The 21610-nt window shown below is 38.1% G+C and overlaps 1 protein-coding gene across 3 annotated transcripts in view; it reads left to right on the top strand.

The window, feature by feature from the left end:
* Positions 1 to 1086: 1086 nt before the first annotated feature.
* The window catches only part of GPBP1 (GC-rich promoter binding protein 1), a 68175-nt gene continuing 47651 nt past the window's right edge, over positions 1087 to 21610 (top strand). For 2 of the 3 annotated variants that reach the window (XM_043488552.1, XM_043488550.1), the window contains exons 1-2: positions 1087 to 1362; positions 2559 to 3518. The gene's annotated coding sequence lies outside the window, so the exon portion shown is untranslated. Of the gene's footprint in view, positions 1363 to 2558; positions 3533 to 21610 lie in introns of all 3 variants that reach the window. The other variant, XM_043488551.1, reaches the window with a different exon arrangement.

Below are 21610 nucleotides of genomic sequence, written 5' to 3'. Positions count from 1 at the left end.
CCGTGTATGAAATCCTCATGGCTTGGAGGAGGGCGAAGAGCCAAGAAATTTTTCTTCTCCGGTTTTTCCCTCGTTAAGACACCCTTCCCCTACATACTTGCTAAAGAAATACGGTTACTTTTCTTACTTTGCGATACCCCTTGAAAGGCTGATTTCACAGGTTTCAACGTGAGTCTTCAGTTTCAAAGCAAAAAAGGCATCGCAATTAGAAAACGGTGACGCCCACAAAATTTATTATACCGAACCTTACGAGTGTGAGGGACCGAGATACTGTTGAAATAATCCTCCCCTGCTGTAGATTTAATAAAGAGAAAAACGATAATTAGCACGGTTATATCCAGTAGCTACTTTTATCCCTGACAATCTGGGCTTCGTTCCCAATCAGCGAGTCTCGTCTCCTCAGTCACCGGCCTCGCGTATATTATTTATGTTCGACACTCTCGTATTTGCATACGACAGTGGATCCACTGCTTCAAGGCGCCGGATTAGTCCTGCGCCAACTCCGTCTGCGCTCCGCTCGCGCAGGTCTGTGTACCGGCGAGCATGTGATCCCTCAGCCTCCCAGGCCTGAGCGAGGTATCCGGCGCATCGCGCGCGCCGCCGCTCCTCAGCGCATCCAGCCAGGGTAGACGCCGCGGCGCGAGCCACTCGAGCCGGCGCGGCCGCCTGCCGAATCGGCGTTCTCCTCTCGCCCTCCCGTAGCCCCACCATCCCAGGCTCCGGGGCGGGCGCGGACGGGGGGAAGGGCGGGAGGAGGGGCTCCTCAGGGAGCAACGGGGAATTCCCCCTTCCACCGAACATTCCCGATTGTTCACCATCCTCACGTCAGCAGCAGGGGGTAATCCCCGACTCCAGCTGCTCCTGACGTCACCGCGCAGAGCCACCGCCCCCCGCGCGCTCCTGCCTCCGGGACCTCCTCGAAGCCCCTCCCCTAGGCATAACCACGCCCTCTTCCCCTCCCCCAGCCGCTCGACGTAGAGGGCGGTGCTTCTTTGGCCGGGGCGTGAGCGGTTGCTTAGGCCAGAAGGTTCTCTGGTGGAGACGCTCCTCCCGCTGCCCCGCCCAGTAGGTTCGTTCGCACCGCTTCTTCCACACCCTATCTCCCTCCTCCCTCTCCTCGCCCCGCCTTTCCCCTCCCTTCTCCTCAGCCCCTTTAGTTTCTTCCCCGCCTCGCCACCTTCCACGATCTCGCGAGACTTGGCCCAGAACATTGCGGATCGGGTCGGCGCCATTTTGGGACTGAGACTGGTTGTGGGGGAGGGAAAAGCGGCAAAAGGGGATTATTCAAAGTACCGAAAACCTCCTCCCGGGATCGAGCGCAGTGGCACCCCTAGGCCAGGGGCACCTCTGGTGTGGCAGAAGGTAATAGCGTCCTCTGCGCTCGGCGCCAGGGTCTAGGGATGGGAGGGGGTACCCGTGTCGGCGTTGAGGTTTGAGGGGTCGGGAGCGGCGTTGGCGGCGCGAGGTGTGAGGCTGCCCAAGGACTGGGGGGTGGGTGGCGGGAGAGCGAGGACAGAGAGGGAAGGACGGCGCGGCGAGGCCCCTCTAGGTATTGACTTGGTCCGGGTGGAGCGGAGGTGGCGGTTGTGGGAGGGGGTGGGTGGCTTAGCCCGGGCGGCTTGGGCGGGGGGGTGTTGTTTGGCGGAGGCTGGGAATGGGTCCGACGCCTTTCGTGCTCGGTCTTCCTCCCTTCGGCCTCTCGCAGGCGCCCGCCTCCTTTTGCACCGCTGCCGCTGTCTGAGGGTTGAGAGAGTCCAGGCCGAGTTGTGGCCTTTGGTTGTTTCTCAGCGCACCCGCTCAGCCCGCCTCTCCAGGTCCGTGACTGTGGACCGAGGCGAGCGCAGCCTTGCCCCTCTGAGTCCTGTAGGGTCTGAGGGAACTCGGTCTGGTTGGGGAGAAAAGCACTCTTAACGTGGTATACGAGAAGGGCTCAGTACCTTCCACCCCCTCAGTGTTGAGAGAAACCTGTTTTCTTAATTCAAGGAAATGGGAACCCTCACATCTCGTGGCTGCCGGGTAAGTCTTACCCTCGGGCGGATTTAAGGAATGTTCTTGTCCCACTTCCCGGCCACTTACCTTCCTACTCTGAATGGGGAAAATGTGCCCCTTTCCTTTGGACATTCTGATTTGGAGGGAGCGTCTTTCTCTTTATATCCCTCATTCGCTAAGTTGCATTTAGTAATGCTGCGTGGCAGCACACCTGTCTTTGCGTTTTCTTTTGGTAGATTTGAATAGAAAATACGGAAGATCTCTTAGAAGATTGTTTGCTCGTTTGTAACATTTACTCAAAGTATAAGAAGGTTTGCTTATATAATTCCTCTACCTTATATCTGCACACCCTTCCCAGTTGGAATCAGCACTTGTCTACCGTAATACCATCTCCCACCTTTTTTTCTCCCCCTCTACATATTTTGAAGTCCTTTTCATACAGTAGACCTTTTTTGGGTGCGGAAGTGCCTTTCCCTCCAGAGGTTGACTGTTGAGGATGGGGATTAATTTTTAGTTCAAAATTAAAATTAAGTGTGTAATTAAAAAAATTTTTTTTATAACTTTTACAGGTGATTGAATTACTCAGATATGAAGATCATCTTCTAGGTTTTGTGTAAAAGGCCCCGGATATTTCAAGTGGCCATTTTGGAATTACAATGTTTTTGGATAATTTTACCCCAGAAGTTTATTAAAATTGGCAAGAATCATCTCTGAAGTGAATTGATAGTAGTGAACAATTCTACAAGCTACTTAAAAAGAGACCCAGGCATTTCTTCAGTATTTTGGTTCAAACGGATTATATAACTGGTTTAAAGTGTTTCAGCTGGTGGTGTTTTTGCCTTCCCCCCAACCCCTCCCCTGTTGTTGGTGTTCTTCAGCCAAAACTGTAAGATATGTTTGATTTGTGTACTGAGTAGTTTCGGCAGTTTTCAAATTACTGTTTAAATATTGCTGAAGTTTTTCATGGCAGTTTATTTTTACCTTTATTAAAAGTTTTAGGAATTTTTGACCTCAGCCCTTTTCGTGTCACAATGGGACAGCTTTTCTAAATGAAGACATTGAATGAATACAGAGTTTTTTTGCTTTTATCTTTTATTTACGTGGAAATTTAAGATGTGGCAGTTTCCCAGCAGCATGGTAGTATTGAGATAGTCTCTGTTTATGCTGATGTTTAGGAATGCTCTTCAGATGTGAAATTTTCTTTTTGTTTTTGCTTTTTGACTCATAAATTGGATTATTTCATCTGGAGTGGATAAGTACAACAGTGACAAGTACATGGAATAATAAAGAAGACTTTAAAATCTTAAAATCCAAGGAACTTGGCTAATTCTGGCGATAGCCATATGAAAACTTTAAAACAGAAGTATGGGTAGCTGACTGAAGTAACTCTATGTCAAATAGCCATAGGTTAAGTGTCTTCAAAGAACTTGGATATTATTTCAGAGGATACAAAATAAAAAAACAAACTGGAAAACATAAAGATTACAGAGACAAACCCAACACCTTCCTGTGCAGTCCTGTTGGAATTTGTAAGTACTATATGGTGAGCAAATCAAATGTTCATTTGTAAACTGTAATGAGTCAACTTTATCCTATGTTATTCTTTGGAAGCCTTTCAGTTTCTTGCAGTCAGATTCCTTGGCTTCAGTTTCCTGGGCAGTCTGTAAAGAACTGTTAAGTAAATTGAAATGCAGAAAGAATTGTTAAGAATATTTCAGATGAAACTGTTCACATTTGAAGTTTTTGTGCTTCTGAAGAGACAAATCCATATGGTCAGTATGGCTTTATGGATTAATAGAAAGGTAGGAAAAAACTCAACAAATAGCCAATTTACTTCCTAAATATGAGTTTAGATTACATTCTGAACGCAGTTTAGTGTTCCAGTGTAGAATTAGGTAGTTGTTTAAACAAATTACAGGGCTTGACTTTTAATCTGGTCTTTCATGAAGTAAATTGTTTTAAGGGGTAACAATTCCTAACTTCTTAATCCATTACAGAAATTTTTTGAAACAAATTTTGAAGTGGCTTTGTATTTCAGATTGTTCATTAAGTTCCAAAAAGTTTCAAAAAGTCATTACTAGGAACAGAAACTGAGAGGAAGAGAAGGTACACTAAGAACCTTTAACTTAAAAAAAAAAAAAAGAGTATATATTTTCTGCCTCCAGAAGGTAGTGTTGCCTTAAGTTTATAAACAAATCTTGGTTAAAAAAAAAAAGTTGTGAATATTAATTGCTGTAATAAAAATCCTTTGACAAAAGAGTATCATCTTTTAATTGTTTATTTGAGGATTGACTGGTATTATGATTTGTTATTGCATTTAGTTTATTTTAGTGAGTCATAGGCATTCAGTAGAAGTGTTTTTAAAAAATTGACTAAAATTTATTTTTGAAGCGGTTTATATTAACAGACGAATGTAGCTAAAGTTAAGAGGGTTATTTTTTTCACTTAATTATCTCTCTGAGATTAAAAAATACTGTAATAGTTGCACACTTTGCCAGGATAGCCTAATAACTGGTCATTTGACTCATTTATTGTTTTGTTGTTATGCTGTTGAATCCTGTTAGCTCTCTTAGAGCAGGAGAGGTAGGAGAGTCCAAAAGATTGTAGGTATTTAGACATACGTGGTATTTTGTTTTCTGATGTAAAATTGAGATTAGAGTTAAATAAATCTGTCAGAAAAGAATAGGAGATTTGTTTTCTCTATCAGAGCTTTGTGTAGTACTTCTAACTTAGTTTACACCTTTATTTATATAAACCTGTGATGAGAACAACCCCCTTTCTGCCCTTTTCTTTGCTTCGGAAGCCTGTATTTTACGTATTGCTCAACCTTAGTGGGTTTTCAAGTTACTTATCTAAGAACATGCATTTTGAATGTGATTAGGAATTTGAACTGGAAGTGAATGGTTCTTTTATAGAAAAGAACCACATAAGATTTACTGTTTGTGATTATTTTTCTTTAAATTTCTCCTGTTGCTCCAAGCAGTAATATCAGGATAAAGATGACTCTAGTGACCAGGGTTTTTAACAATTAACTTTAATCCTTGAATTTGCTTACGGTAGTTGTTCAAGGGCAGCTTTATTCAACTTGAGTGTTTTGATAAATATTTCATTATTTTCTTGGCATTGAGATACACAGTACCAGAGTAATTGAAGTAATGGTTGGGTTCTTCCCCCCCATAAATACCTCTATCTCCCTTTCTCCCATTCCCCCCTTCCCCCACTTCTGTGCCTGAACAATATATAGGTCTAAAATAACAATTACAATGATTAACATTTGTAGGTGATGATTGTGTAGTACATAGTAGTATATCATAGAGAAAACTACTACTAGTTGTATAGGTGAGAAATTAAAAATTTTAGGGAGACTGAGACTGGTGTAGGAGTCTTGACCAAGTCTCCAAGTTGGACTAGAGAGACCCAAACTAGCCATGTTTAATACTGTCTTCATGTGGATTTTACTTTTATTAATTGTTTGAATATTATCACTGATATTTTTGTTTTTCTTCTCATTTACTGCTTTTCTTTAGTTAATAATGATTACTAGTGGAGCTTGGAGACCAGCTAAAAGAAGAAAAACCACTGTTTTACAATTTGTTAGTAGCTATTTGAGTGCTAACTTTTGGTTAGCTAAAAATTAAAGTATGGTTTCAGATTATGAAATGAACAGAAGAGAGAAGAAAGTAAAATTCAACAAGGGAAGGGACTAAGGATGGGAACCTCTAATCTGAAAGTAAAATTACAAGTGAGGCTAGAACCTAAATAGGCCAGATTATCTAATTGTCTTTGACTCAACCACTTTTTAATAAAAGCGTTTAGATAACAATTTAGATCCAGTTAGGGGTAGTGATGTAGGAAAAGGGTAGTTTTGGGGGAGTTAGGACTAGTATTTGGAATATTAGAAAAGGGTCTTTGTGACCTTGTATATTTACTTAAGGGCTTCCCAGGTGGTGCTAGTGGTAGAGAACCTGCCTGTCAGTGCAGGAGACCTAAGAGATGGGGGTTCGATCCCTCGGCGGGAAAGATTCCCTAGAGGAGGGGATGACAATCCATCCACTCCAGTGTTCTGGCCTGGAGAATCCCATGGACAGAGGAGCCTGGCGGGCTATAGTCCTTTGGGTTGCAAGAGTCAGACGCGACTGAAGCGACTTAGCATGCATGCACGTATTTACTTAATCTCTTTTGGCTTTAATTTTTTCATAAAAATGATGGAAATAAAATATGTGAAGGCTTTTTTGTTAATTGTGAGGTGTAGTACATAGGTAAAGTTTTATTGTATGTGTAACATTTTAAAATTCTGTTTAATATGTTTACATGTTAAACTAATACTATGGTCTCTGAAATTATTTCTGTCTCTTGTTTCTGTTAACGGCATTACCTGCATCCTAGTCACGCTTTCCTTCTCATTTCCAGTTTAATCTATCATCCTAGCTTGATCTTTGGCTAAGGAAATACCCTACTTTAATTGAGTTTGTGTGTGTGTGCTTAGTCGCTCAGTTGTGTCCATCTATTTTCAACCTCATGGACTGTAGCCCGAAAGGCTCCTTTGTCCATGGGGATTATCCAAGCAAGAATACTGGAGTGGGTTGCCATGCCCTCCTCCAGAGAAACTTCCCAACCGAGGGGTTGAATCCGGGTCTCCCCCATTTCAGGCATATTCTTTACCGTCTGAGCCAACAGGGAGGTCCTTAGTTGAGTTTACGTCTCTACAAAGTCTTTTACTGTGGCCAGAGAAATCTGCCTAAATTACAGTTCTTGGTTTTGTTACTTTAGCAGCCTTTTGGGTCATGTCTGGAATATTTCGGAAAGAGCAAGTTGCAAAGAGATGTATCCTATGTCCTCCCCTCTTTTAATGTTTCATGTGTGAGGGGCTCCTAACATGAGTTCTTTCTGGCTATGTGGATGGGAGACTGATTTGAGAAGTCTCTGAAATAGATGTATTTGAAAGTGCTTCCATGTATTTTTTTGGAGAGCAGGTTCAACAGCAGGATCACGAGACACAAAATGTAATTACTGATAAGACTTTTATGATTGGATTTCCTTTTCAGTTTTACCTGCCTGCTTTTCTCCTTTTTGTTAGCTGTCCCACCCAGCAGAATGCTTACAAGCTTTTGTGCTGTATCTCTGCAAGTAATTGCTGTTTTCTGCATCTTTTTATATAAAAGATCATATTCAGTTTCTTTAAAAAATTTTTTATTTATTTATTTTTGGCTGTGCTGGACTTAGTTGCTGTGTGGATTTTTTCTAGTTGTGTTGCTTGGACTCCAGAACGCTGGTTCAGTAGCTGCGCTCCTGCTGTGAGGCATGTGGGATCCTCCCAGGCCAGGGATCAAACCCATGTCCCATGCATTGGCAGGTGGACTCCAAACCACTGGACCACCAGGGAAGGCCCAGTTTTCTTTAGTCATCTTTGTGTTCACAATTTGGGGAGTGCGTTGTTTTCATCTTCATTTCCTACCCGTTAATTCAGTTTCCAGGTTATGTATTTTTAAAACTCTGTTTAGAAGTTGTTCCGTACTTGTGTTTTTGTTTTTGTTTTTTTGAAGCAAGGATCTTAAAAATTCTAGTTAAATGGATTGTTTTGGTTGCACCTCGCAGATACCTTTAAAAAATTTAGCTGAAAAATTGTCATTTTTTTGTCTTTACGTATGTGTGTATACTAGTAAAAACAAGTTAGCTTTCAGTGAACATAAATAACACAGTTGACTCTTGAATGACATGGGGATTATGGGCACTCACCTTTGAATTGGATAATTTGCATATAGAAGGCCAGACGTCTATATCTGAGGATTCTTGGTATCTGCAGTTTTGCATCCACAAATTCAACCTGTTTTGGGTAGTGTAGTAGTCTAGTATTTAACATTGATAAAAATCCACATGTAAGTGGGCCTGCACAGTTCTAATGACTATGTTGTTTAAGGGTCAATTGTATGTTCTTGTTTTTTTCTTTCTAATGGCAAAACATTTTTTTTTTTTTTTACTTAAAACTGTATATTCTTTAAACAGGGGAGTTAAAAGAATACTATTGCACATGGATTTTCTGTGGGTCAGAAATTGGGTAGCAGTTTAGCTGAGTGGTTCTGGCTTCTATGTCTTTTACAAAAATCTCAAGGGTTGCTGTCATTTGAAGGCTTGACTGGTGCCTAGAGGGTCTCCTTCTAAGAAGGTGTTCCTCTTTGGGCTAGCAGGTTGCTGCTGGCTGTTGTCTAGAGGACTCAATTTCCTTTGCATATGTAGATCTCCAGCTGTTTGCATGGCAGCTGCATTTCCAGAGGAAGTGATCTGAGAAGAAAGGTAGGTAGAAGTGTGCAGTGCCTTTTCTGACCTAATCTCAGAAGTCACTTCTGCCACATTCTTTTCATTAGAAGCAAGCTGTTAAGTCTAGCCCACAGTCAAGGAGTAAGAAGTATGGTTCCACCTTTTGTCAAAAGATTTTGTGGACATAGTTAAAAAAACTAGGGGGTAATTCTTTTACAACCTGTTGTTGTCAGTATGGGGGCTTCCCAGGAGGCTCAGTGGTAAAGAATCTGCCTGCCAATGCAAGAGGCGGGGGCGGGTTGGTTGATGTCTGGGTTGGGAAGATTCCCCTGGAGTAGGAAATGGCATTCCACTTTAGCATTCTTGCCTGGAAAATTCCATGAACCGAGAAGTCTGCAGCCCATGGGGTTGCAAAGAGTTGGACACTACTGAGTGACCGAGGACACCCACACGTTGTCAATATAATTAGGTAAAGTCTTCATCCCCACAAATAGGTTGTTTTAAGTTTAGAGAAGAAAATAGTTTCTAAATTTGTATCAGTTTAGCAGATATAAGTCTTTTCTGCCTTTTGAGCCACTGTATGAGATAGAGAAGTAAAATCTTCGGCCCCATTTGCACTAATCTCCCAGTCTGTGTAATGAGGAACTTTTCTATTGTAAAATAAATGTAAAATTTACCATTTTAGTCTTTTTTGAGTGTACACTTCAGTGACCTCGAGTACCTTCACATCGTGCAATTATCACCACTGTCCATCTCCAGAATGTTCTTTTATCTTCTCAAATTGAATGCTACCCATTAACTCTCCATTTTCCATTCTCCCAAGTCCCTGGCAGTCACTGTTGTATCTTCTATGAATTTAACTACTCTGGGTACCTCTTACCTATTGATACTGTACTCTTTGAAACACTTCTTAAATATTTTGAAAGATATCTTCAAGGAAATTAGATATGTTTATAATAAAGTAGACTTTTTGGTTCTAATTAATAGTTTGTGGCAAAATACCCATAACATAAAAATAACTGAAATGCTGAATTTTAAGTGTATAGTTCTGTGGCATTTAGGTACATTCATGTTGTTAGACACAGCCATTACCAGCACTCATCTCCAGAGCTCTTTTCATTTTGTAAAACTGAACCTCTGTACCCGTTAAACCATAACTATTTCTTGCTCCTCCCAACCCTTGGAAATCACCACTCTCCTTATGTCTCTATGAACTTAACTACTTTAGGTACCTCGTAGTAGTGGAATCATGCAAATTTGTCCTTTAGTGACTGGCTTATTTCCTTTGAGCGTCTTTGAGGTTCATCCATGTTGTACCATGGGTCAATCAGAATACCCTTTTTTTAAGACTCTAATCCATTATATGTGCATGTACCACATTTTATTTATCCATTCATGCATTAATGGACACTCGGGCTTCCACCTTTTGACTATTGTAAATAATGGTGCTGTGAACATGGGAGTACAAATATTTGTTTGCATCTTTGCTTTTGATTCTTTTGGATAGATACCCGGAAATGGAGTTGCTGATCTTGTGGTAATTCTATTTTTAATTGAGGAACCACCATATTGTTTTCCATAGAGGCTGCACCGTTTCTTACTTCTACCAGCGATGTACAGGGGTCCCAATTTCTTCAAATTTTTCTCAGCATTTGTTGTTTTTTGTGTATTGTGTTCTAATGGTTGTGAAGTGGTATTGTTATGGTTTTGGTTTGGATTTCCCTAGTGGTTAGTAATGTGATAAGTGATGTCTGGTGTGCTTTTTGGTCATCTGTATGCTTTGGAGAAACACCTTTAGCCCATTTTTAAACCAGACTGTTTTTGTTGTTGAGTTATAGGAGTTCTTTATTCTTGATATCAACATCTATCATAATGAATGGGTTAATCCATATTAATACTTATAATGTTTCAAGCAGTATTCAAACCTTTTTAACTGTATTAACTAATTTGATCCTCATAGGTGCAGCTTGTGGGAAGGTTCTATTCTCGTTTTATAGGTAAGAAAATGAAGTCAGAGGTTTTAAATTGCTTATTAAGGTTACACAGCCAATAAGTGGGGTTTCTGAGTCCACACATTCTGTATCCAGAACCTAGAACCTCCAACCATTATGGCTCATAGTTAGTTTTAGGATGATAGTAAGTAGGAAGAAAGTCAAATTCTATTCTGTTTCAGGAATTTAGAAACTTTATTCTTAGCCAGCAACTAAATTTTATTTTCCTTAATGTGATACAGTTGTGACTTGTTAATAAAATGCTCACATAAGTTCTTTTTCAGGAATATTTTCCTTTAGAATCACCTCATGACTAATGTTTATATAGCAATTTAATTTATAAAGTGTTTCCCCAAATTATCATGTAAAATAAATGCTATTTCTGTTCATGGTTTAAGAAAGTCAGTCTGAAATTAAATAATTTATGCAAGCTTCTCAGTAAGTGAGGGAACCCTAATTTGGATTATTTGCATTCTTCTGTTACAATTAGCTTCCTTAGCATTCCAAGGTTCTAAATAGTAGGTCTTATTCTAAGAGCAGTGCTATCCAACAGAACTTTGTGAAAAGGTGTAAGATTATGTGTCTGTTCTTTCAGTATAATAATCACTAGCTATATGTCATTGGAGAAGGAAATGGCAACCCACTCCAGTAATCCTTGTCTGGAAAGGAGCCTGGTGGGCTGCAGTCCATGGGATCGCAAAGAGTCGGGCACGACTGAGCGACTAACACTTTAAGACTTCATATGTCCTTATGGATATTTGAAATGCAGCTAGTGCAGATGTGGATTTCAATTTTAAGATTTGTTTAATTTTTGTTTAAATTACAGCCTATGACCACTAGCTGCCATATTGGACAGCACAGCTCTAGAGCGGTGGTACAGAATTCTGTCATATTCCTAACCTTTTGTGACAAATACTTTTTAAAGTGCTCTATACTATGCTGAAATAAAATAGCCTATGCATATAGTAAGATCACAATGTTATACAGCCGTAATGAGAAAATAGACATTTATGATAATGTATTTCAATATATAATAGCAAAGTATGATCAGATACCCTCCTCTCTGCCCCCTAATTTCCAGACCATACGCTACAGGTTATTTGCCCTTCTTAAAAAGAAGCAGGTGATCTAATAAATACTCTTGTTCTTTAAGGAAGAAAAGTACCTCAAGTTGATTAATTTTTGCTTTAATATTATTTACTGCTAGGGTAGTTGAGTGGGCAGTTAGCCACATTAAAGCTATCATACAGTGTAGTGACATGATAAGCATCTTTTAATGTGCTTTGGTGAAGTGTCTATTCAAGTCTTTGATCCATTAAAAGATTAGCTTGTTTTATTGAATTTAAGAATTCTTTATTTTAACTATAAGTGTATTAGATAACGTATTTTGCAAATTTTTCCTATCTGTGGTTTATCTTCATTTTCTAACTGTGTTTTGGAGATCAGACATTTTAAAACTTGTAGTAAAATTGGTTATTTTTCTTTCATGATTTGTGCTTTTTTTGTGTCATAAGAAATTTTTACTTAACCCGAATTCATAGGATTTTCTTCTGCTTTTTAGCTTTCTTCTGGAAGTTTTGTAGTTTATATTTTTAGATCTGTGATCCATTTGGAGTGAATTCTTTTTTTTTGCATGTGAAAGGATTGAGGGTCATTTTTTTCTTTTTTAAATATAGATGTCTTACTCTCCTGTTTGTTGAAAAGACTTTGTTTCCCATTGAATGATGTTGAAATACCTCTGTTGAATGTCAATTGACCTTACATATGTGGAACTGTTTGTGTCTTCTTTGATATATGTCAGTTCCACAAAGCAGTAGTTAATAAATACAAATGGTAGCTTTTGACTTTTTCTTTCTGCTTTATTTTAAAACCTGATTGACATCTTTTATAGGAAATTTAGGTTAAAGGGGGAAATTGTTTTTATGGGGATATGAAATACGACCTGTTGCAAAATAATGCCATCTTGAATTCATGGAGCAATTGTCTTTTGAATGGCTTGCGATGTTAGATATTATCTAATTTATATGTAAGCATACTTGGAAAATAAATGACAGCATTTTTATGTAGCAAATGAGAAAGTAAGATACAAGCATATCATCTTATTTATGGTAAAATATTGACTCAACAGTGGATCTGGGATTTTTATTTCTTGAGTATTAGTCTGTGCTAGAGATGTTTATTGCCTGGTAGATGTTTGTTATGTGCCTGTACTTTGATTGGTGCTGGGCATTTAGTAGCAAACAAGGTAATAATACAAGATTCCTAAACTCATGTAGTTTGTCTTCTCTGAAGTTCGGTGAACATAGAGTAAACACAGTCCTTAAATTTGAATGCTGATTTCATATCATCTAGTAAATAAAAGCTATTTAATGTTGGCCAGGCCAGCCTTTTTAAGACTTTATTTTCTGCTCTGGTAAAACTAGTTTTTTTCTTGCTTCACAAAGTTATCATTACAGAAATAATCAATGTTAAATGCTTTGAAATTGTAAAATGATGGCAACAGTAGTAGTAGTAGTAGTAGTGTTACGGCTGGGCCATATAGATAGTAGTGTTTGAGGAGCATGTGATCAGCAGGAGGGAGATTGTAGATAAGGGAAGGTAGGGAACTGAGCAAAAACTAGGTGTATTTAGATTGCATTTATGACCTGTTTTAAAATTGTTGAACCATAGTCGTTACACTCTTCTGAGGTAATTGCTTAACTTGCAGTATGGTTCCAAATTTTAGATGGCATCTTTATGCAAAAGATCTCAAATTTAAATCTCCAGTCCAGACCTCCTCCCCATATTCTAGGCTTGTAATTTAATCGACCTTGACTTCTTTATTTCATTTACAAATTTAACATATCCAAAACTGAACTTGTCTTTGAGTCTTTCCCAGCCGCTTTGTCCGTGCTTCCGTAGCTCAATAAACGGATACAGCATCCGCCTATTCAGGCTAAATAATCAGGTCTCATCTTAGTAAATCTCTTTGCTCTCCCAAATATATCCATTTCTGCTCCACCATCACTGTTCTTTTACAAGCCTTGATCTTCTCTTACTTGAACTGCTTGTAGCCCTGTAACTTTGTAATTGTGCCATTCTTGCATTATTATAATTCATTATTCCCAGAGCATGGTCTTTCCATTGGACCTAAGAATAACATGCAGACTCTGTAGCCTACAAGCAACTTCATTGTCCCTTCTTTTTCTCTGCAACCTTGGTTACTGTCATCCTAGACCATTGATTTGGCCTTTTCTTCCTTAAATCCACCAGGCATTTTCCTTCCTGTCTTTGGGCCTTTATGCTCTGTCTCTTTTCTTCTTTAGCTCAGTTTAGGCTCATATGTTACATTCTGAATGACTTTCTGTAATCATTCTGTGTGAAGTAGGCAACCCCCTTTGTGTAACATTTGATTTCTCTTGTTACTGTATTACATTCAGATCAGTCTCTTAATTGTCTCCTCTCACCTATCTTTATTGCATAAACTTCTGAGGACAGGTACCTTGTCTCATTTTTGTTTATTGTTATATGCTCCGTGCGTTTAGGTAGAGCAAAGACATCTTAGATAATGTAATCCATCCCCCACCTACACCACCACCCTCAGTATTTTATTGTAGAACTTCTATTTAACTGCCTGGGGGCTAGGTAAAATTTGTTAGGGGATTATTTATAGCTGAATTTCTTTGTTGTCTGATCATTTAGAAGCGGTTTTATCTGCCTGAGAGTGTTAGTTGCTTCGTGGTGTCTGACTGTGCAACCCTACGGACTATATATAGCCTGCCAGGCTACTCTGTCCCTGGAATTCTCCAGGTAAGAATACTGGAGTGGGTTGCCATTTCCTTCTCCAGGGGATCTTCTGGACCCATGAATCAAACCCAGGTCTCCTGCGTTGTAGGCAGATTCTTTATGGTCTAAGCCACCAGGAAAGTTCTTTATCTGCCTAGACTTAAATAATCGTTACATGAACTTCTAGTCTGTTTGCTAGATTCAAGGCTAACGTTGGGTTTGCTGTAACCTTTCTGAAGGGACTGCTTGATAAAGACTTGTTTTTATTACAGCCCTGGCCTTTTAAAAAATTTCCATAGTTTTGAAATGTTCAGTCAGAGGGATTGAAATTTAGTGGAACTAGTCTCAGGCTTAAAAAGATAAAACAGTTTACATTTCAAGGAGTGACCTTGAAATATGTGGGTGGCCAATTTTAGGCTCATTTTCAGAAATCAGGAAGGCCATGACAATTCATTTATATTAACTGATATCTTTGGCAAATGCAGATTTATGTCCATAGAGCTTTAATTATTTTTGGTATTGCAGATTTTCTCAGTTTGCTTTTGGCTTTGAATCTTTTAGATCCCTTCCAAGGGGGCTTATTTAATAAAATTCTGGTAGGATGGTAAACTTAAGGCTACTGTAGCAAGTATCATTAGGTGAGTGATGAAATCATTGCTTCATGAACACTAGCTAGGTTGAAAACTACTTGATTATCAAGATGTCTTAAGGACTTTTCCTATGCAAGCCTAGTTGCCTTAGGTTTATTTATTTATTTATTTATTTTTTAGCTCATAGTTTAGATCTTTCACATTGTACTCTTTGATCTCCATTTAAAATGAGTTCCTTTTATAGGCACTTTGTGGAAATGGGAAAAAGTGAGTAAAAATGTTTTCACCTTAGTACTTTAAATTAGGGCCTTCCAAGGATTGAATTTGATGAGAGAACAAGTCTTGTTTGGAGATAAAGTTGGCTAGGTTAGTGGAAGGCATGTTGTGACTGTTGTGGAAGTTCAGACTACTTGTCTTCTTTTTGCCACCTAAAAGACTTTGTCTAGATTGAGATTGAGGTCTGTATTTTCTATGGTTTGATACAAAGCTATAAACCCAAGATGGTGCCTGACAGGTAAGGCAGAAACTTAAAACTCAGAACATAGAGACTGACTTACATACTTGTTAAACTTAAAGCTAATATTTTATATAACACATGGTCTCTACCTAATGTACCCTGGGTTATTTACAGTATGTGTAGGGTGTATATAGAGGTTAAGAATTTGAGCTACCACTGATTAGTACTGTGACCCTGGGAACTTTAAAATGTACTTCACATCTAAAAACCTGTTGTTCTTTTTTGAAGAAAAGATAATATCAACCTCCTGGGGATAGTGAGAACTAAATGAGATAATACTGTAAAATCCTAAGCAGATTGCCTAACAAATAGCGTGTGTGCATGTGAATATATATATTCATTGTATATTTTGTCTTCATAATCAGGTCCTTTAAAAAGTTCCCTGAATTATTTTCTAAAAAATTATTTTAATTCTTTTACTTTTAGCCATGTTGTGTGGCTTGAGGGATCTTGGTTCCCTGAGATTGCCCCCTGTAGTGGAAGCACAGAATCCTAACCACTAGACTGCCAGGGAATTCCCCAAATCTTTAAATTTTCATATCAAGGATCCTGAATCTGTTAGCACTTTGTGAACTGACTTATTCATAGGGTTAGGTTTACTTATTCATTTGTTGAAACTTGGTTGATGTTCTTAGGATCTTACCCTTCAGTGTAATTTGACTTTAGAAAAAGATGGATTATATAAAAATGTTTGAGGATTCAAGAACTGGTAAAGTTGAGTCAGACTTAAGAGGATTTAAAATTATTTTGAATACATGCACCTAGTGCAAATTACAAATAGTACATAGGTGTTTTTTTTTTTTTTTTTTAATAGAAAAGTCACCTTCTCCTTTTGTCCAGCTATAGTTCTTGTCTGAATAAACTGTTTTCTATGAATTTTTCTAGAGATCTTATAGATATATAAGCACATGATATTTTTCTTTCTAGTACAAGTGGAAGCATGATGTCCACTTTGCTCTTTTTTTTTTTTTGGTCTAAGTTGGGTTTCATTGTGGTGTGCACGTTTAGTTGTGCTGCAGCATGTGGGATCCTAGTTCCTAGACTAGGGATTGAACCTGTGTCCCCTGCATTGCAAGATGGATTCTTAACCATTGGATCACTAGGGAAAGTCCCTCCATCTTGCTATCTAACCTTCTTTACTTAAGGAATTATCTTGGAAGATTATTCCATATTAATACCAGTAGACCACCAGGAAATGCCTGAGAATAAAAATTTTACATATAAGATCTTTTTCTGTGAACTCTTTATATCCTTTTCTCATTTTACCCCTTTTCTGTGGGTTCTTTTTCTGTTGATTTATAGGAACATTTGTGTATGAAGGCAAACTACCTTTATATATGCTTTGTGTGACAAGTATTCCCTGCCCTCCCCCAGTATAATGATGTTTTATTTGACATTGATTATGATTTTCATCAAATAGAATGTTTTTTGAGTTTGTATGTAAATACGTTTTTATTCTCTTTTCTTGTGTCATATGTAGAAAGGCCTTTCTTCCCTTTTCTGAGACAATTAAAATTTCTCTTACTTTTTCTGTAATGACTTTGACTTTTTTCTCCTTTAAATTATTAATCTGTTTGATTATTTTGAGTAAACTTTGAAGTAGGAGAGTTGTCCAGACTTTTATACTAAATTTCTGTATGTGTTGTCTACGTGGACTTTTCGTTCTTTCACTGAGGTTTCTTTCTGTTCACATATTGATGTTATGGTGCCTTAAAGTCACTGTGACTTTTAAAGTTGAGTTATGTTAAATAAAAAAGGGAGTTAAAAAGTCATTTAATCTGGAATTAAGGAACCACATATTTAATGTTTATTATTTCCTAATTCTAGATAATTGATTTGCCTTTGAAATGCAGATTATCAGGCCCATTATTCTGTAAATAGGACATGAATTCTTCCCCCCCTCTCTCCTGTTCTCCATTCAGTTCATTCATTCCATACTAGTATGTGTTCTTTTGAAGGATGTTCTTAAAAGTGTTGGTTTGGAGTTTTGGCTCCCTATATTTCATTTTTGTTACACAGAAAACAAATATGTCAGATATTTCTTTGTGGGAAGCTTAATTGTTTAATAGAACAGCATACATTTATGTTGAATCTTTTGATAAATAACTTGTGGTGAAATGGTTAAGGTTTTTCTTATGAAAGATTTTTATGCCTTTAATCTTTTTTAAGTTTGAGATATAAATTGACATATATGATTTGTGTAAATTCAAAGTGTATAACAGCATGTTTTCACTTAACATATATTGTGAAACGATTACCACAGTAAGTTTAGTTAGCATCCATTTTCTCATGCTGTACATAACATCCTTAGTACTTATCTTGTAACTGTAAGTTTGTACCTTTTGATTATGCTTCTCCATTGGGTTCCTCACTCCAACTCTGTAACCACAAATCTGATCTCTTTCTAGTTTTTTTTATTTTAACAGATTCCACATAAAAGTAAGATCATATAGTATATGTCTTTCCTTGACCTATTTCACTTAGCATAATGCTCTCAAGGTCTACCCTTTTTTGTTGTCACAAATGGCAGGATTTCCTTTTTTTTGTACCACAGCTGCTTTATCCATTCATCCGTGGATGGAAGAGTTTCTTAGAAAGGTAATAGTTGTTTATCATGTTGAGTTAAATTTTGAATGCTTGATATTTAAAGCACAATTTAAATTATAAACCAGTCTTAATGTATATTTATTTACTTTGCAGTACTGTAGAGTTCATATTGATACTTCCAGTTCAAGTTTAGGACCACTGGGTTTTTGTTTATTGCCTTCTGTCTTACGTGTGTATTTCCTTTTTTCAACGTTTAGAATCTTGGTTCTCAAGGACACTTTAGTCTGTATTTTTCTTTTTTTTTGGTAATGGGATGCTTTCATGATAATTTGTTTAGATTTCCTCTTTACTGGGGATATTTTTAGTAAATTGTCTTTTTCTAAAAATTGTCCATTTCTATATTTTCAGCTTTAATTACATAGAGTTGTTCAGATGGTTTATGATTTCAAATGTTGTCATTTTTGATTTTATATATTTGTGCTAGTAGCTTTTCTACTGATCTGTCCCTACCCCCACCTCACAGCAGTTTTGGATTTATAGTTCTTCAGCTTTTCCAATTTATTAATTATTGGTTTTGTGACTTTTCTTCTTTTCATTTATTTTGTTTTAAAATTGCATGTGGTAGAGGCTTGGTTTTGTTATTTCTAGTTTAATTGAATTGTGGTCAGGTAATGTGAATCCCACGGACAAAGGAGCCTGGTGGGCTACAGTCCATGGGGTCACAAAGAGTCAGACATGACTGAGCAACTAACACACAATGTCATTTGTAGGTATGTTTGAAATTTATTAAAGATTTCTTGGTGGCCTGAGATGGGTGCTTGAAAAGAAGATATACTTTCTGTGTTTAGAGGTTTAGCATTTGATACATAAAATCTGTTAAAATTTAAATGAGTATGGTTTAAATCTTCTATACGCTTACTAACTTTTTATCCACTAGGTTTGTATTGGAGTGAGCAAGATGTGTTCAAATCTTCTGTATTTTTCTTGTATCACCTGTATTTTATGCTTTATGAAAGTGTATCAGTGTTATTGGGATCATAAATATTAGAATTACCTTGTTATTGTACATTTCAGTTATAAAGTCCGTCTTTTTCTACTTTAATGCTTTTCTAGTTTGAATGCTACCCTGTTAGTACACTTACTGATCATTTTCTTGTGCATTGTCTAATCGACTGTTAATCCTGTCCAGTGTTTTTCACTTCAGATACTACATTTTTTATTTCTAGAAGTATTTTTTAATGTTCTCTATTTTTCTTTACGTTCCTATTTTCCCTGTCCTTAAACATATTTATAATAGTAGGTTTAATGTTCTTGTCTGATAATGCTGTCATATCCATCATATCTGGCTATCTCTTTAAGTAGATTCGTCCTCTTGTTATTTGTAGTATTTTCCTGTGGGAGAGGCCCCCCCCCCCCTTTTGCATGACAGATAATTTTAATTATTTTTGTTTTGTTTATTTGGCTTCTCTGGGTCTTCGTTGCTGCAAGGTAATTCTTCTAGTTGTGGAGAGCTGAGGCTAGTCTAGTTGCGGTGCATTGGCTTTTCATCACGGTGGCTTCTCTTGTTGCAGAACACAGGCTGTAGGTGTGCAGGTTTCGGTAGCTGCAGCTTGTGGGCTCCAGAGTGCAGTCGCAGTAGTTGTAGCGCACAGGTTCAGTTGCCCCATGGCATATGAAATCTTCTCAGACCAGGGAGCAAACCTGTGTCCCGTGCTTTGGCAGGCAGATTCTTTACTACTACTACCACCAGGGAAGTCTTGCGTGAGTGAAAATTTTTGACTGAAAGCTAAAGATTATGAATTTCATATTGTTAAGTGTTAGGTTTTGTCATTGGACTTTGCTTTGGGAAACAAGCTGGAATTAGTTGGGTCCTTTCAAGAAAAGTTCTATGAGGAAATTTATACAAGTAAAACACAGAGTTTCATGAAAATCCTGTAATAGTAAAATTGAATTGGTGTGCAGGTTTTAAATTCTGGCTATGACAGAATAACAGGCAACCAGATAACCAGATTTACACACTCATCTTAGAAATCTAAAAAGCCAGACAAAATGTATAATACAGGCTTTTAGACATTGGATAACAGGAGGTGGTCGGTCTTATGAAAGCCCTCATTGCTTGAAGAAAAGTAATAGATTACAGCACGGGGCAGGGAGTGATGGGGTGAATTCAAACAGTCTGGTGGTCTTACTAAAAGTTGAGGAGACAGCTGAAAATTTGGAAAGCTCAAAGTTGATAGAATTTGTGGGGCAAAGTAATAGGGAAACTGTTGAGTGCAGAGAGGACTCAGAATAATCTACTCAAGGCTTGTGACTTACAACTGGACTTGCATGTGCATGTTTGGAAGTGACTGAAGCCAGGGAATAGAACCACCAGAAAGGAGTAGGTGAAACAATTCCAGAGATTTACATAGGGTCAGGAAAAGTTTATGTTTACATCAGCTTCAGTGGAAAAACCCACCTAAGAGTTGGAGCATAGGCTGTAAGTAGAATATAGGCAAAATCTTCAAAAGGATTAGCTCCAGTTAGGGGGGCAAAATTAACTCTAGACTACAAGCTTTTTTGGACCCACCCTAACAAAGAGTTTTTTAAGTTTGGTAGCTGAGTTCCAGTGTTTATTTATTTATTTTTTGAGTTCCAGTATTTTAATTTGTTATGAAAATAGCTGAACATCTTTTCCTGTCTAATAGTTTTTTTCTTTTTTAATTTGCCTCAGGTTTTTAGTTGCAACATGCAGGATCTTTGTTGCATTGTATGTGATTTTTTTTTTTTGTGGTGGTGGTGCCTCGATTTTCTAGTTGTATGTGGCTCATGGCTTCCAGGATGCTCAGTCTTTAGAAGTTGTGGCACTTGGCCACTCTGGTTATGGCACACGGGCTCCATAGTGGACTGGCTGAGTAGTTGTGGTGCCTGGGAGCTTAGTTGCTCCACAGCATGTGGGATCTTAGTTTCCTGACCAGGGATTGAACCTGCATCCCCTGCATTGCCAGACAAATTTCTTAACCACTGTACCACCAGAGACGCCCCTAATGGTTAATTTTTTTTTATGAACTGCCCATAAAGTGACTAGAAAATGTTGGTCACTGGTCATTTTTTCTTTTGACTGCACCACACTGCATGTGGCATCTCAGTTCCTCTATCAGGGATCAAACCTGCACCTCCCTGCAGTTGGAACCCTGGAGTCTTAACCACTGGATAGCCAGGGAAGTCCCTCTCTTCTTTCTCTTTCCTCCTGGTTGTTAGGAATTGCTTGTCTAAGAATGTATTTATCTTCTTCACTTTTGATACTTTGAGTATAGCTTTCATGATTCAAAATACTTTTTCCCTCAGCACCTTGACTGCTATTTTGTTGTCTTATAGCATGAGATGTTTAAGAAGTTTGATGCAGTCTGATTTTTTTCTCTTTCATGTGGAGATGTTTTGTTTTTATCTCTCAAGAAGTTGTTCTATATTTTTGGGGTTCTGAAAGTTCCATTTTGCTAGTTATTTCTTGAATTAGGTATTTCCTTTGTGTTCGTGGTTTTCAGTGGTCTCTTCACTGTTGCCACTTTCCTTAAAATGTTTGGTTATTACTTCGCATTTAAAAATGATTAAAAAGCTCTTTGGGACTTTATGTGTGTGAGCGGTGCTTTTTGAATGTCTGTTAATGTTGAAGGACTCTGAAAAGTCAAATATCTTTGTGGTGTTAGTGCTCATTTTAGCTCTTTATTTGGAGAATCTGCCCCAACTCCGTCCTTTCCAAGTACTGCTAGATACTCTGTGTACATTCATATACCAAGCAGCAAGCAGTTCTCCAATTTTTTTGTGGATACTCAACTGGGTTTTCTACAATTGAATTCAGTTTGGATTTTCTGACACTTATTACTTGGAGTTAGTTTAGACTGTACAGGTTAAGGGCTCAGTCCCATAGGATTGCCCTTCTGGTCCCACTTCAGATAAGAATATCAAGTAGTAGATTT

The sequence above is a fragment of the Cervus canadensis genome, chromosome 16 (assembly GCF_019320065.1).
Source record: "Cervus canadensis isolate Bull #8, Minnesota chromosome 16, ASM1932006v1, whole genome shotgun sequence".
Taxonomy (NCBI): Eukaryota; Metazoa; Chordata; class Mammalia; order Artiodactyla; family Cervidae; genus Cervus; species Cervus canadensis.
The sequence above is the reverse complement of the archived record's forward strand: the minus strand, read 5'-3'. Positions and strand labels throughout refer to the sequence as shown.